Source organism: Cydia fagiglandana, chromosome Z (genome assembly GCF_963556715.1).
Source record: "Cydia fagiglandana chromosome Z, ilCydFagi1.1, whole genome shotgun sequence".
Classification (NCBI taxonomy): domain Eukaryota; kingdom Metazoa; phylum Arthropoda; class Insecta; order Lepidoptera; family Tortricidae; genus Cydia; species Cydia fagiglandana.
The window spans coordinates 41,517,543-41,535,202 of record NC_085959.1 but is presented as its reverse complement, the minus strand read 5'-3'; the positions used below and the strand labels follow the sequence as shown (position 1 = coordinate 41,535,202).

Below are 17,660 nucleotides of genomic sequence, written 5' to 3'. Positions count from 1 at the left end.
TTCAACCATTTGACAGGAGCCTCTCGGTCAACTTACTGCAAACTATTTCTTTTAACAGAATCGTCAAAACGAATGACACATAGCGAAAGCTAACTGAAGCGGAATTTAGAGCCAATTGTCAAGGCACGTTGTGGTCTCAGTAACAGGCGTTTGCTTTTCAAAGCAGAGACCGCGGGTTCAAATCTCACCTAGAGATTACAGCTTTTTATTTTTTGGGTGTCATATCTATTATTAATTTCATAAAACTGTGTCTTTTGATTTTATGCTATTAGCGGAAGCAGTTATAAAGTTGACCCAAAAATTTTTTATTAAGCTATGAGCTTCATCACATATGTTCCTTGAGTAATTCTAAGCATTTCAAGCCTGGGAGGCAATAAGAAATGTGTGTCTACTCGGATTTGTAATGGATTCAAACTTTCAACCCCTTTTTAACCCTGTTAGGGGATGAATTTTACAAAACGCTGAAATTACTTTTCCTGTCTTTTAATAATATCCCCAAATACAAAGATTCAAGTCCCGCGATCGAAAATTTTTTTGATATCCATACAAACTTTCAACTCCTTTTTCACCACCTTAGGGGATGAATTTTCAAAAACGCTGAAATTAGTTTTCTTGGTTTTTAATAATATATCGTTTTACGAAGTTTCAAATTCCTAGCTTAAAATAAAACTTGAACCCCATACAAACTTTCATCCCCTTTTTAACCCCTTTAGGGGTTGAATTTCTCAAAATCGCTTCTTATCTCTTGTACGCTTTATAAATGTAATCTAGTGTGCAAATTTCAACTTTCTATCTTTTGTAGTTTCGGCTCCGCGTAGCAAAAATCTCCAACCAAATTTTTCACCTTTTTACGTTTTTCTTGTAAAATTACTATGAAATTGAAAAAAACAAATATCAGCAATGAATTCTACGTCTTTGGTTTATACGAAAATGATACCAAACTTGCCCTAGTACCCACCAGGATCAGAGTAGATTTTTTTTAAAGATGACGGGTGGCGGCCGTCTTTGTACCCCACCCTCCCCCCCACTTCAGGCTAGAAATGCTTAGAATTACTCAAATATCAGATGTGATGAAGCTCATAGCTTAATAAAAAATTTTTGGGTCATGTATGGCAGCGTTACATAACTGACTCCAGTATATATAATTTTTGAAGCTATGTCACTGTAGCGTATGTACGACTTTCTATCAGAACGTTGTAATAGGTTTGAACTCGCAGTGGGCGTTACTTTGATTACTCCTGTGCGGAAAAAAGCGGCCAAGTGCGAGTCGGACTCGCCCATGAAGGGTTCCATAGCAGCAAGCAACAATAAAATTGCGGTTTACGATTTATGACGTATTAAAAAAAACTACTTACTAGATCTCGTTCAAACCAATTTTCGGTGGAAGTTTGCATAGTAATTTACAACATATATTTTTTTTAGTTTTATCATTCTCTTATTTTAGAAATTACAGGGAAAGACACACATTTTACCACTTTGGAAGTGTCTCTCGCGCAAACTATTCAGTTTAGAAAAAAAATATATTAGAAACCTCAATATCATTTTTGAAGACCTATAGATACCCCACACGTCCTATACGTGATGATGAAAAAAATTTTTGAGTTTCAGTTGTAAGTATGGGGAACCCCCAAAATTTATTGTTTTTTTTTCTATTTTTGTGTGAAACTCTTAAAGCGGTTCATAGAATACATCTACTTACCAAGTTTCAACAATATAGTTCTTATAGTTTCGGAAAAAAGTGGCTGTGACATACGGACGGATAGATAGACAGGCAGACATGAGGGACATAAGGGTTCCGTTTTTTTGCCATTTGGCTACGGAACCCTAAAATGGTGGTCTCTTCGAAAACTTACTAAATTAAATTAAAGGATATGAAAACAATGCATTTTATTAATTTCAGACATCATATTTCAAAGTAACATTAAATTTAAGCTTACCTACCTACACAATCGATATTAAATAGAAATAGTCTTAGTTTTATTTTTCAAAACGTTCGGGGTTCCATTCCCGAGCTGAGTACACAATTTTAAACGTATGAATGCAGTTTTTCGTGTTACTAAAATCGATGACATGGTTCCTAAGGAGAGATCGGTGTATATCTTATAGTATCAGATTTTCCCATACTGGCCGATCTAAATGGGCCACCCTGTATAGTATATTTTAGTACAGTAAGCGGGCTAAATAAATATATTAACATATATAATATGCTCTACGGTTTGGAAGAACAGCCGCATATGACAATTAAAATAAAAAACCGATCATACTCGTAGAACCTACTTATTTATTGTCTAAGTTTGACACTTAACGATAAAATACTGCTTTAAGAAAGGAGGTGTCAATTCATAGCTGCGACAGTATTTATTTTAAAGTTAAACCTCGGAGTAATTAACAATGGAGCCGCCATTAACAGGCATTCCCCTCTGTCGAAAATAGGCGGCCAATGGTCAACTATATGTATGGACTGACGTTTATCTGACATGACGTACCTATACATTTGATGTGCCCCTCCCCCGCAAAAAATGGCAGACTATTTTGTACCGAAAATTTTAGACATGGCGTCTCCGTTGTTAATTACTCCGAGAGTTAAACAGATAAAATGTTGATGCTTAGTTACCATTGAAATAACAACTGCTTAGCAACTGGTGGCACCCTGGCTGCTGACGTACGTGATTTGCAGTGCGTGTAGGAATTAATGACAGCAGCTTGAATTTGAGCGCTTAGTTACCACTGACATTCTAACCGTTATTGTCATTGTGATTAAATAAGGGTGTATGTGTTAAAGAAAAACTCAGAAGTTAAGATATATGTGACGAACTGAAAGCCTAAGTGAAAATGACAACTAAGATGTCCTTATTTTTGTGACGATTGAAGTGTATATGTTTTCTTGGACACCTTGCCCGCTCAGGTATATCTGCTGCTGACTGTACATACGCTAACGACCCGATTCTAACCTTAGCATACGTCAAATATTAAGGATTAGATATGTTAGTGACAAATATGACGTTTCTATAAACAAAAACGTCACTTTGGACACTGGCTTATGTAATCCATATCGTATCTAGACGTAACATTTGACGATCTTATACACCGAATCGGGCAGTAACTTACAATCAGAAGTTTAGAACAATCCACGTGTACGGAGAAAAACTGCTGGTATTTTACAAGCCACTTCAATTCCATTCGATTGCATTTGTTATCACACGCTCGATGGCACTCTACCGTGATAAAGTCAAGTGCAGCATTGATAACGAAGTTGCTTTTAAAAATACACTGAAACGCAATGAAAATGTGTAGAATTTTTATACAAAGTGTACCTACCCGTATTTGTTGCATTTGTGGGATTATGACAACTATAGTAACAGCGAGGACTCCTTAGTTACGATGCGGGATGTACTTATAATTTGGGATTTGCCCGAACCTGCACACTTCCAAAGACATTTAGGGTCAGTTGCAATCGTTAAAGAGTTCGCTAAATTTTTATGCATAGAAAGTTTCATAGTGGCGCGCCGGGGCGCGCCGGCTGACGTTGATCAGTCTGTCAAATGTGGTTGGTGCAACTGGCCCTTAAAGTGTGCAGTCCTCAATCTGTGTTAGCCGTAGGGGCTTAAGCTCAAACCCTCTTGTGTCTTCTTGAGTGATTTGTTATGTCTTGTGTGTGCGCATAGGAGGCCGATGCCCATGCCCCTACCCCTAACCCCTTCTACTGATAAGTCTGGAAGAGTTCCCTGTTTAGTTATAAGTCCGCCTGTTGTTAATTACCATTTTTTTTGTAGTGTGCAATAAAGCTTTTATTATTAGGTATTGTGGAGTAGTTTCCTTGGAGGTGGGGCGTGCGGGATGAAGGCGAAATTAAATGCGTTTTACGTTGGCAGGAGTTTATTCCAGTCGGCGCTAATTAATTGTAATTATACTTAGACTAACAAACTATACTAACTACCTAAGGCCGAACAGCGTCCTAAAGGACAGCAGTCGAACGCGAAGGTGTACTTCGAGATTTTAAACTATGCAGTCAAATAGGGCCGGAAGGGTCCCAGAGGGTACGCAGTCCGTTCGCCTAGCGACTCCTAACTAATTCTCAACATTAACAATATTCGGTGAATCGGGTCCTTATTCTAGGAAAAATCTTAACACCGCCATGTAGGATTAGTATGCGCGCTGTACAGTGACATCTAGTGACAAGTTGGTAAACAGTTAAATTGTACGAACATGCGCGTTGTTTTTATGTATGTTAAACTATTTAGATACATTCGATATATTTTTAGGAACATGTTACATGATGTTCTGTATTTTTTACAGGTTTCAGAAACGAGATATGCTAGGCCTATTAACGCCATCTTTATGCAGATAGGTGAACTATATATGTATGAATGTTCAAGATTACGTTAATCCAAATCTATACATTTGCTACGTTTTAGTAAAAATACAAGTGTCATGGAATGCTTGAAATCATAATTTTAAGACTCCAGGAACATTGGGTTTAAGAACAAAACATTGGGTACTAGTAGAGCCATCCTGTGAGGCTCAAGGAACTAAACATTGCCTAGGAACTGGAAGCTATCAAATTTACATTAATCTTAGTTTGCACATTCGTTATGTTTACATAAAAAAACTAGGCAACACATAACACAAGTTACGCAAGGTTTTGGATTTTTAAAACTACGGGAAAGATAAAATATCGCTAATGTTTACATCGAAATCGAGGACTACTAGCGCCATCTAGTAGGCTCCATGTGAACTAACCATAGTTTATTGATATATTTGGGAAAGTTCGCGTTACAGTCTCCCCCTCTGGAACTGCAGACGACCCGGCGCGGTGACAGGAAAGTCTTTGGTGCGTTGAGGCCGTTGGGCGGACGTCCACTCGTGACTGCTGGTTCAGGGGTAGTCTTTAGGGGAACCCTCCCCCTCTTCGGTAAGACTGCACGTATCCTCATGACGTATTTATAGTTCCACCAAACGGCTGCAGCATCTTTCAGTATTAGAGGTAAACTCTGTAGTGCGTCGCTGTCGTTAATATTCCCGACGCGTTTGAAACACGTAGCCGCCGTCAGGAAAGTTTGCACGCAGGCTGGATCCCGTTTGCCGTCGTAGGAGAAAGTGGCCTTCGCGAAGGAACTATGTTTCACCGGAGACGGAGCAGGTCGTGCAGCACTGGTAATCGCTCCTAACAGCTGCTGGAACTGGCTGTCTGTCATACTGACCGCCATGCTATCTCTTTCCCGCAAGAATTTCGCTCTTCGACGTGTTACGACAGGCATAAACTCGTTGCGATGTCACGGCACGGCCCTCACGTTGTGCGCCAGATGTAGAATAATTTTCTTGGAGGTGGGGCGTGCGGGATGAAGGCGAAATTAAATGCGTTTTACGTTGGCAGGAGTTTATTCCAGTCGGCGCTAATTAAGAGTGCTATTACATTTCGGGGTTGAGCGAGTTTAGGTATTTTACGCGCTGCGGCAGGCCGTGCGAGCTCAGTATTCCGATCCCTTCTACCACGCTCGCACTACAATGATGGATTAAACATTCTTGATCCTTCGCGAAGCATATTGAAATCAACCATAACAACACTAACTGTACTTAACTTATAAAGTCCTAAAACTGTTATTTGGTAAGTACGAAAATACTAAATGCAGTGCAAATGTACATAGGGGCTGTTCATAAATTACGTCATCTATTTTTGACCCCCCCATCCCTCAAATCATCCAAAAATCATGCTTCGGATGACTCTGTTTCCTCCTACGTCATGCTACCATCATCCGATGTCCAGACCCCCCCTTCCTCCCATTTGAAACGACGTAATTTATGAATAGCCCCATACTCGTACTTATGAACGTATATTACTCGAAAGGGGTCATCCATTAATTACATCACACGTTTAGGGGGAGGGAGGGGGTGAAGAAAATGTGACATATTGTGACATGGGGGAGACACAAACTTTGTGACGTCACTTTAACTTCATCAGTAACCGAAAATTTATTTAAATTATTTTATTCGCTGTACATTTAAATAACAAGTTTTTAAAACGATAATCATTTTTATTCGTTTAATTTTCTTTCCTAAGCAGTTTTGGGTTATAAAATTACTAATATTTATATCATCAAAAATATTTTGATAAAATATTAATAATACTTAGGTACCTACTTAATTCGATTTGGCGATTTCGTAGAAAAAATGTGACGTCACACTAGGGGGGAGGGGTTTGCCAAATGTGACCAAGTGTGACAAGGAGGGGGGGAGGGGTCAAAAAACCTAAAAATTCGTGTGACGTAATTAATGGATGACCTCAAAGAAATTATAGGTACTCGCTTATTTACAAGAAACAAGTTACAAGAAACTGAAGATACACAGGGTCTGATGATGGAGCTGGAAGGTGGCCACGGGTACCAGTCTATCATGTAACTAAACCACTTCGTGTTTGGGCTCGTTTGATTCGTCTCAACAAGATCTTTGACACTGAAGATACACAGGGTCTGATGATGGAGCTGGAAGGTGGCCACGGGTACCAGTCTCTCATGTAACTAAACAATTTCGTGTTTGGGCTCGTTTGATTCGTCTCAACAAGATCTTTGACACAAGACACTACTCAGGGTCTGATGATGGAGCTGGAAGGTGGTCACCATTACCAATCAACCATACAACTAAACCACATCGTGTTTAGGCTCGTTTTATTCATCTCAACAAGATCTTTGACACTATATAGGTGATACTCAGAGTCTGATGATGGAGCTGGAAGTTGGTTACCGGTACCAATCAACCATGCAACAAAACCACTTCATGTTTAGGCTCGTTTGACTAGTCTCAACAAGATCTTTGACACTAGGTGATACTCAGAGTCTGATGATGGAGCCGGAAGGTGGTCACCGGTACCAATCAACCATGCAACTAAACCACTTCATGTTTAGGCTCGTTTGATTAGTCTCAACAAGATCTTTGACACTAGGTGATACTCAGAGTCTGATGATGGAGCTGGAAGGTGGTCACCGGTACCAATCAACCATGCAACTAAACCACTTCGTGTTTAGGCTCGTTTGATTCGTCTCAACAAGATCTTTGACACTAGGTGATAAACCAAACACGAAGCCCAAACACGAAGTGGTTCAGTTATGTGATAGACTGGTACCCGTCGCCACCTTCGAGCTCCATCATCAGACCCTGAGTAGTATCTTGTGTCAAAGATCTTGTTGCGACGAATCAAACGAGCCCAAACACGAAGTGGTTCAGTTACATGGTAGACTGGTACCCGTGGCCACAGTCCAGCTCCATCATCAGACCCTGAGTACTAACTTGTGTCCAAGGTCTTGTTGAGACGAATCAAACGAGCCCAAACATGAAGTGGTTCAGTTACATGATAGCAGTGTTGGCAAAAAATCAATTCGAATTGACGATTGAGAATTGACCGATCAATTCGAATTGACGATTGACGAAACTAATTCTAAATCTACTGATTGAAGATTGACAATTACTAATCGTTAATTCGAATTGATCGGTCAATCCTCAATCGTCAATTCGGATTGACGATTACTTTGTATGTACCTACCTAATGTCCTTTTTATTTAGGCCATTTTTGTGAAACTGACCAAATGCGTTCAAAAGCGGTGTCTGAGTTTACCAAAGGTTCCGAAACATGTTTCCGACGGCTATATGAAGGATGTCCTTTTTGGAACATTTTCGGGACTTTCCTTGAAATTAACCGATAGCGTTCAAAATCGATATCTGATGTGCCCAAAGGTTTCGAAACTTGTTTCCGAGGGAAATATTGAGAGATGTCCTTTTTTGGGACATTTCTAGAAATTACCCGATTGCGTTTAAAATCGATATCTGAGGTAAACAGTGTCCTGTTTTGGGACATTTTAGTGACATTCTTTGAAAGTGACTGATTACATTCAAAATCGATATCTGAGGTGCAAAATATGGTTTCAACGGCAATATTGAGATTTTACACTTTAGCCGCGTACTTACTTTACTACCTGCATTACGCCACCCTGCTGAAAAAAGGTCATTTTTCGGTATTGCCGTCAGAAACATGTTTCGAAACCTTTGAGCACCTCAGATATCGATTTTGAACGCAATCGGTTAATTGGAAGAAATGTCCCATAAATGTCCAGACAAAAAAAGGAAACTCCGTCTGTATTGCCGTCGGAAACATGTTACGGAACCTTTGGAAATCTCAGATATCGTTTTAAAGTGCCAACGATCAATTTAAAAAAATGTCCCGAAATGGTAGGGACATCCTTCAATACTGACGTCAGAAACATTTTTCGGGACCTATGGTCGACATCGATTACGAATATGAACGTAATTGGCCAATTTCGAAAAATGTCCCTAAAAGGGACATCAGTCAATACTGACATCAGGAACATGTTTTCGAACCTCTGGGAACCTCAGATATCGACTTTAAGTCCAGTAAGTAAGTCCCTAAAAAGGACACCTTTGAAAACTAATCTTAGGGAAGGGAAAGGGACCCTATTAGGTTAATCTAGATTGAAAATTGATTTAATCCGAATTGAGGATTGATGCGTTAATTCCAATTGATTCAATCGGATTGACGCGTCAATCATTTGATCAATCCGGATTGATTTAGTTCAGATTGATGCCAACACTGCATGATAGACAGGTACCCGTCGCCACCTTCGAGCTCCATCATCAGATCCGGAGTACTATCTTGTGTCAAAGATCTTGTTGAGATGAATAAAACGTGCCTAAACACGAAGTGGTTCAGTTACATGATAGACTGGTACCCGTGGCCACCTTTCAGCTCCATAATCAAACCTTGTGTATCTTCAGTGTCAAAGATCTTGTTGAGATTAATCAAACGAGCCCAAACACGAAGTGGTTTAGTTGCATGGTTGATTGGTACCGGTGACCACCTTCCGGCTCCATCATCAGACCCTGAGTACTATCTTGTGTCAAAGATCTTGTTGAGACGAATAAAACGAGCCTAAACACGAAGTGGTTTCGTTGCACGGTTGATTGGTACCAGTGACCACCTTCCGGCTCCATCATCAGACCCTGAGTACTATCTTGTGTCAAAGGTCTTGTTGAGACGAATAAAACGAGCCTAAACACGAAGTGGTTTAGTTGCATGGTTGATTGGTACCGGTGACCACCTTCCGGCTCCATCATCAGACCCTGAGTACTATCTTAAGTCAAAGATCTTGTTGAGCCGAATCAAACGAGCCCAAACACGAAGTGGTTTAGTTGCATGGTTGATTGGTACCGGTGACCACCTTCCGGCTCCATCATCAGACCCTGAGTACTATCTTGTGTCAAAGATCTTGTTGAGACGAATAAAACGAGCCTAAACACGAAGTGGTTTAGTTGCATGGTTGATTGGTACTGGTGACCACCTTCCGGCTCCATCATCAGACCCTGAGTACTATCTTAAGTCAAAGATCTTGTTGAGCCGAATCAAACGAGCCCAAACACGAAGTGGTTTAGTTGCATGGTTGATTGGTACCGGTGACCACCTTCCGGCTTCATCATCAGACCCTGAGTACTATCTTGTGTCAAAGGTCTTGTTGAGACGAATAAAACGAGCCTAAACACGAAGTGGTTTAGTTGCATGGTTGATTGGTACCGGTGACCACCTTCCGGCTCCATCATCAGACCCTGAGTACTATCTTGTGTCAAAGATCTTGTTGAGACGAATCAAACGAGCCCAAACACGAAGTGGTTTAGTTGCATGGTTGATTGGTACCGGTGACCACCTTCCGGCTCCATCATCAGAACCTGAGTACTATCTTGTGTCAAAGATCTTGTTGAGACGAATCAAACGAGCCCAAACACGAAATGGTTTAGTTGCATGGTTGATTAGTACCGGTGACCACCTTCCGGCTCCATCATCAGACCCTGAGTACTATCTTGAGTCAAATAAATACATATAGAATGTCAGGTCGTTTCAAATATTTTTAATCCTGTCCGGTAGTTTATTAAACTGTACCATTATAAATTATAATACTATAAAAACAGTGCTAGGATCAAAGTCTCTCGTTGCGGTTTACACGCACACAGTATAGCGTTTTACACGGCGCCCGCCGCACACAATGATAAAAAACCTCGTCGTCGCCGTTGAAAATGTGCGGAGCCGACCGACACACGTCCTGCCTGTACAAGCTCTGCCGCGGCACTGAGCTGGCGAGCGCGCGTCATCGGTAATATAGAGTAGTTTTCAAAAAATTGCCAAAAAATTATAGTAGAATTTCATAAACACTAATGTATACCAACAGTATGAGCATACGTTGCAGATTGCTTGAGTATGAAAATGACTTCGATATTAAGTAGGTTTTCGTAGAAATTGACACTTGTTTCGGAGAGAAAATTGAGTTCGTTTTACTTTGATTTTCTCTTTCTGAAAGGTATGTAGGAAAAATATCGTTTGATATGCCTAAAGCACAGGGTATTAGTAATACAAAATAGCCAGGTTTAGCAGAGTAAACTTCTCAACATTTCCAAATAAGAGCTTGCCGTTCAGTGCTTCAAGCGGTTTTTCGGAAACGACCATCAGAAAAAAATTCATTACTAATTTAATAAGTCCTTTTTCTAATATTTACAACGATATTTAAAAAGATAAGAAGACGCTTTTACTGGAACAAGTACTCATTGTTTCTAATAATGAGCACAAAGTCCTGAATTTCGTCGACTAGTATCATCAATTTTGCATTATTTCGACTTTTCTTGTAAGAGCGCTCTTAATTGTAATTATACTTAGACTAACAAACTATACTAACTACCTAAGGCCGAACAGCGTCCTAAAGGACAGCAGTCGAACGCGAAGGTGTACTTCGAGATTTTAAACTATGCAGTCAAATAGGGCCGGAAGGGTCCCAGAGGGTACGCAGTCCGTTCGCCTAGCGACTCCTAACTAATTCTCAACATTAACAATATTCGGTGAATCGGGTCCTTATTCTAGGAAAAATCTTAACACCGCCATGTAGGATTAGTATGCGCGCTGTACAGTGACATCTAGTGACAAGTTGGTAAACAGTTAAATTGTACGAACAGGCGCGTTGTTTTTATGTATGTTAAACTATTTAGATACATTCGATATATTTTTAGGAACATGTTACATGATGTTCTGTATTTTTTACAGGTTTCAGAAACGAGATATGCTAGGCCTATTAACGCCATCTTTATGCAGATAGGTGAACTATATATGTATGAATGTTCAAGATTACGTTAATCCAAATCTATACATTTGCTACGTTTTAGTAAAAATACAAGTGTCATGGAATGCTTGAAATCATAATTTTAAGACTCCAGGAACATTGGGTTTAAGAACAAAACATTGGGTACTAGTAGAGCCATCCTGTGAGGCTCAAGGAACTAAACATTGCCTAGGAACTGGAAGCTATCAAATTTACATTAATCTTAGTTTGCACATTCGTTATGTTTACATAAAAAAACTAGGCAACACATAACACAAGTTACGCAAGGTTTTGGATTTTTAAAACTACGGGAAAGATAAAATATCGCTAATGTTTACATCGAAATCGAGGACTACTAGCGCCATCTAGTAGGCTCCATGTGAACTAACCATAGTTTATTGATATATTTGGGAAAGTTCGCGTTACAGTATTATAATTATCTTTACCTACTTATCTTATTAAAATATTTCCTGGGAAATAATTTAATTTGTTCAAATACTTCATTGTATTATCTTTACCTATCACGGAACAATGGTGTTCCGGACATTTGGGAGGCGTGAATGGAACTGAACCCAACATGTTGAAGCCCTTTCGGCTCTTAATATTACATATTAAATTCTTAAGTTTTTGTAGCATAATATATGTCGTAAACAAAAACCATCCGATACTTTAGTTTGTGGAGCGACAAATTTTTAGATTTTCAGTTCATGTTTATAAAATTCAGATTCAACTTATTTTTCCAACTCACGTTCCGCGCGTCCTCAACTCAGTAAGCATTCTAACATCGCTTGGCAAACACTCAAGTTCAGAGGATAACTTCAGATACAGAGGCGAAACTTCGATACTGTGTCTACTGCAGGTTTGGCATCGAATGTTTGTTACAGTCACGTATTTTTGTTTATATGCTGTTCCGTTGACCATCTCCATAATATAATCACAGTGTAAAAAGTAACAGTGGACCAACGCCTTTGTAGTTAGCGTAAATGCCGACACCGCACAAAACACAGTAGGGTTTTCAGACTTTCACACAACTGCCCGAGACTTACCACTTTCAATACTTTGATATAATATTTACTATACTTAATATAATACACGCTAGCCCTGTACGTAATACCGAGCAACTAACAATGGCTATGTATGCAGCTCGGGTACGCGCGACCCCTCCTCGCACCCCGCACGATTGCCCTGTCGAATGACTGTATTGTTTTATAAACTGTCATATAGCTCGTTTAAAGTTATTATCATTTTAGTATTTTGGTTTAATTCATGCTTTACTTTTCGAGTGACTTTAATAACATAACATCCCTTTTGCATTGTGAAAGGCAACCTTAGTTTTCTCACTGCAAACTTTTTTACCATGATTCATATCATCAAGCCTAATATATTGTGTCCCACTGCTGGGCAAAACATCATTTCTTCCGCCAGCCGTCACTGCTTTGTGCATGCTCCCAGCCTCCCACCAGACAAACATCAAACATCAAACATCAACATTTATTCAGCAAATAGGCCACAAGGGCACTTTTACACGTCAACATTGAATTTACATAAAAGCAAAAATAATAACATCAACAATTTTATAAAATAAAACTAACAATTCAATCTAACGTATTAACGACACATCACGTCGCTACAAAACGAGTCCAGAGTGACAACATGCCAATCGCTAACGTTACGTAGCGAACTAAACGCAAACGTCACACTAATATGGAAGAGTGATAGAGAGACTGAGACACAAAGCGATTCGATGGCGAAGCAGCAAGCGATCGTCACCTTGGCTAGGCCGCCGGGTCGTCTCGTCATCTCCTTTTTGGTGTTGCCCATTCCTATTATAGGCTATAAGAAAAACATTAAACTAAAACCCGGCATCGTAGCATTTTTACAAGTACCTACTACCTACTAAAATAGTTCACAATTAACGCTTTTCTTACAGCAACCTTTAGGTGCATGGCATGCTTTATTCGTCTTACCGCCGGTCGCCGCCGCCGTAGCCGATCGCGCAATGTCGTGGTCAGGCCGTTAGTGTCGTCGATAAACTGCGAGTCGTTTAGTGACACGATAAATGGCAATTGTTATGTAAATTAATGCAACGAAACTATCGGCGTGGCGACTGACACGTGATGTGTCGAGAAACGGGCGAGTTGGCCGTCTTGATTCTCGAGGTTTTAACGGCCTCCAAGCTTCAGAATTTTGCACTAGTTAATGGTTAACAATTCTATCTCAGAGGGGGCTGGTGGCCTAGCGGTAAGAGCGTGCGACTTGCAATCCGGAGGTCGCGGGTTCAAACCCCGGCTCGTACCAATGAGTTTTTCGGAACTTATGTACGAAATATCATTTGATATTTACCAGTCGCTTTTCGGTGAAGGAAAACATCGTGAGGAAACCTGCATACATCTGCGAAGAAATTCAAAGGTGTTTGTGAAGTCCCCACTCCGCATTGGGCTAGCGTGGGGACTATAGCCCAAGCCCTCTCGCGCTCGAGAGGAGGCCTGTGCCCAGCAGTGGGACGTATATAGGCTGAGATGATGATGATGATGAATTATATCTCAAGAACGGTTAGAAATATTAACGTGATGAGGTAATAAGTGACAAATACAGTAGGTACGTAGCCGTGTGTGGGCCCAAACAATTCCCCATTTGCATAAAAGTCCCGTTCCCGTTCTGTTCCACTCGATATAGCTTTGTCTAAGTACCCAGTAGCCGCGGTAGGCCCAAACGGAGATGGCGAGATGACCTAGACAGCTTCCTGAACAACTGGCCGGAGGAAGCACCAAATCGGGAGTCGTGGAAATTAAGGGGAGAGGCCTTTGCCCAGCAGTCGGACACTCAAATAGGCTAGGAAAAAAAGTGGGCACAACACAAGCCTACATTAGCTTGCTGTGAGACACTCAATTGGTGTAAGGATGTCCTATAATTTGAAACAGTTTACACTCCCCGTATATTTAAATCGTTAACCGTCACTGGATTCCTGAGGTCATATTATTAAAAGCAAGGCACGTGCGCGAACCGTGTAAGTGCATAAATAAGGATATTAGCAGTACGATCGGACCCGAATAGGTGAGTCAAGGCCGTCACGTAACAAGGAAACTATTGAAACAACTCTAAAGCTTGTGCACAAATCACGCGAGGTTCGATAAGAGGGAGAAGGGCACGAAAAAATCGGACGAAAGAACCTCATTAAATATCACCAAGGGCGAGGCGGCAGCGGAAAAAAGTAGCATAGAAAAATCTTACGTGATTTGTGGCTTGTGCACAGGCCCTTAAGGTGCAGTGGGTTCAGCCAGTTCACAACATTTTATATGACTTCACCTTAACCTTAGAGCTTAGATAGTATACTTGGAATTTTCTATAGTGTCCGGATGTTACTTACATTACGATCCTACATTTCGGACTAGGACTTCTTAATTTTTTTAAACTTTACATTATACAAGATCATTTCATTCAAGCTGGTCGTACCGCACGGCATTTTCCTCTTGAGAACCGTAGGGTCGACCTTGCGGGCCCTCGGCTCCGCGACCGTTGCCGCGGCCTTGAGTTGGCAGACGAGTTTCGGCGACATCGCTAATAGCATCACATAATTAAGATCATAGTAACATTAATTATCAGGAGGCTTAGCCAAATAGACATTCGTTGATCGTCGAATCGTCACGTGACTTTTCGTAGTATCTGTCATCGCAATACATTTTGTCGTTTCGTTTGACTTTCGACCATGTACGATCTGGGCCATCTCGGCTGCCCGCCGCACAGGCGATCTTTAGGCCTTGGTCTGGTGGAGCGAAAAAGTTAACCTGAGCTCAATCATAATGGGATAAGTTCGCCTTTGTACTTCTTACTATTTGTATGTTATTGTTAGGTACAAGAGGCCAATTCAAACATCATTTTGATATTTAAAAATTTTAATTCGCTTTCAGAGCTCTCGCACGGTATACGTAGAAAATCAAAAACATGTTCCTGATATATTTTACAGATATTTCGTGGCTCGATTCTCGGCTAGAAGGATTTTTTTTTAAGTTAGAAACCTAAATAAATCTCGTGTTATAAGATTGTGTAAGATCGTCCCCCGACAAGTACAGTATACTTATAAAAAGAAACCTTGAACAGACCAAGCAGTTTTCTCTTGAACCATAGACCGTCGCACGCGGACACCGCAATGTGAAGTGGTCGCGATTACTCTCATTCACCACTTTTATACGCTGAGTCGCATAGTCTGTCGAGTAGGTACTTCGCAGACTTCGCAGTTTTATTTCCTTATTCATAAACGCGCTAATACAATCCTCAATTGGCTCATAATCGTTTGTCTCAATCTGTCATTTTGAACTGAAATATTTGTGACATACAGAAATAGTGACCAAGCCATCTAGACCATCTAGTAGCATAGTATATGACATCTATTTCTGTTTATAATTATAGTAGTTTATGTGACTGCTACATAATGAAAGGCATTAAAATACGAGTGTGGGTTTATGAAACGAATGAAATGAGTTTCATAATAGTATCACACGAGTGTTTTAATGCCTAATTATGTACAGTTACATACACTGCTTTATCTACACACATATTATAAACTTTCTATGATATATTCACTAACTTGATATTACAGCCGATTTTGCTCTCTGGCGGAACTCGCGGATATGACATGGCGTCTCCGAAATATCTTTATCGCACATTTTACACGAAACTTTTGTTATAGTTCCTTTAAAAACAACAAAACAAATTATTTTTTACTTATAAACTAATTAAAAGATAAACTGTACGTTAAATGGCGGCAAATGAAAACTTTTTTCACGCACGTCACGCATCCGTAGTTTTTTTTTTAATTCAGAGACAAACTAGAGTCGGGGTCGATTACCATATCGTCCGATACCAACTTACGTGCGAGATTTGTCAATATTGTATGCAATTGTCATTTGATTTCGAATAAAACGTCATCTCAACGGATATTAGAATAGGGGTCAAATCAAATTGCTTTTTTTTTCAGAGATGTTCGAAATTTGAAATGCATTACCAAATCGATTTTGATATAGTAATGAGCTATTACCACATTTTCACAGATAAGAAATTTGCTGTAACAAAACAGTTTATCGTAATGTGGGCCATTATTTACGAATTTTGAAGGCATCATAGACAGTTTATGATATGTGTGTAGATAAATATATATTTATATCAAGAAACGAGCGCGCGCGGGGTGCAACACTTTGCGTTTGATGTAATATTTGTATTATAATATGTAAATGTAATGAAATTACTACTGGCCTACTGTTTCGCATTACAGCGCACTGATGCCGCCATATTTATCTTATCTTATACATAATAATAATATAGTTTCGGGAGCCCTTGCTTAAAGGGTTCTTTTGTGCAATTGACAGCCATATTTACAAACAATTAACATAGTAAGTGATCTGTGTACCGAACACCAGTAACCGTGCCAGCGGCGCAAAAAACGAACTTGGTTCAATTAGCTGCTGTCAACCATCTTTACGACGATGACATGACACTTGACGGTTGACTGCCTGGCATATACTACTTCACAGACCGGACATAGACGATATTAATTACTTTTTGAGGTTAGCTGGAAGAGATCCCTCACAGGGATAAGTTCGCCATTGTACTTTCAAGTATAACACTGCTGTTGCTGTTTTCCCAGAAAATGATTATGGTAATAAATTGTGTACTTATGGGTAACAAAACATTAAAAAAAGACCATTTTCTATTTCCAAGTTTTCGGTGGTTATATTCAATCCCTGTAATTCCAGTATTGTGGTATAATATCGGATATAAATCCCGGTATAGAGAATCGTCCGATATCGAGACGTCACGCGGCGCGTTGACCCCACGAACATGTTAAATAACATTGACATTGTCTCCGCCTCGACGTCCGTCCGTTTTGTTCGCGTCGCCGTTGCGTCACCTCGCCTCGCCTCGGGTGTCTATGCGCGAAACGTCTCGCTTCGATTTGACCTCGCGTAATAACAGCGACAATGTCAGCCTATGTACCTACCAATATGTGGCTTTCCATCACAGATGGGCCCTTATGCACTAGGAGCATGGAGACCTTCTCCGGCGGTCTAGCATGAGTTGCGTTCTCGGGCGCGAGTCCCTACTTGAGGTCGCGCTAGATGTATGGAGTTATCGCCTGATAAACAGACCATTATGTGGCAGTTGTTACTCATCTTAATAGTGATAGTATAGTATTGTATTTTCTGATCACGGCCCACATTGGCACGCTGGCGGCGCTCGAGCTTGACTCATACTGCTCGCCAGGGTTGGCAGTCGTCTCCCGTCCTCATTACCACCGTATTATTATAGTCGGCTTGTGTAGCTGTTCATACAACCAACAGGGTTATGGTAACACCTTGATAAACGCTAAAATCTCGTCTAGACTTCTCAAAAATATCTTATTTCTAGTTTTATTTGATATGTTATACAAAAAAGTCTCTAATAATTTATTTTTACTAATGTGCCTCCCAAAATTTGCCACCAAATTAAAATTCATTTATTTACGTTATCTTTCCACATCGGATC

General features: G+C 40.2%; 1 protein-coding gene and 1 long non-coding RNA gene across 3 annotated transcripts in view; one reads left to right on the top strand and one right to left on the bottom strand.

Annotated features, from left to right (window-relative positions):
• Positions 1-17,660, top strand: part of LOC134678394 (EEIG family member 2) — a 99,792-nt gene that overhangs the window by 17,513 nt on the left and 64,619 nt on the right. The window lies entirely within an intron of this gene.
• LOC134678445 (uncharacterized) lies at positions 1,595-2,689 on the bottom strand. The gene is made up of 2 exons (XR_010100183.1): positions 2,590-2,689; positions 1,595-2,375 (listed from the first exon to the last, which is right to left on the bottom strand). It is a non-coding gene; the product is annotated as an uncharacterized LOC134678445 (long non-coding RNA).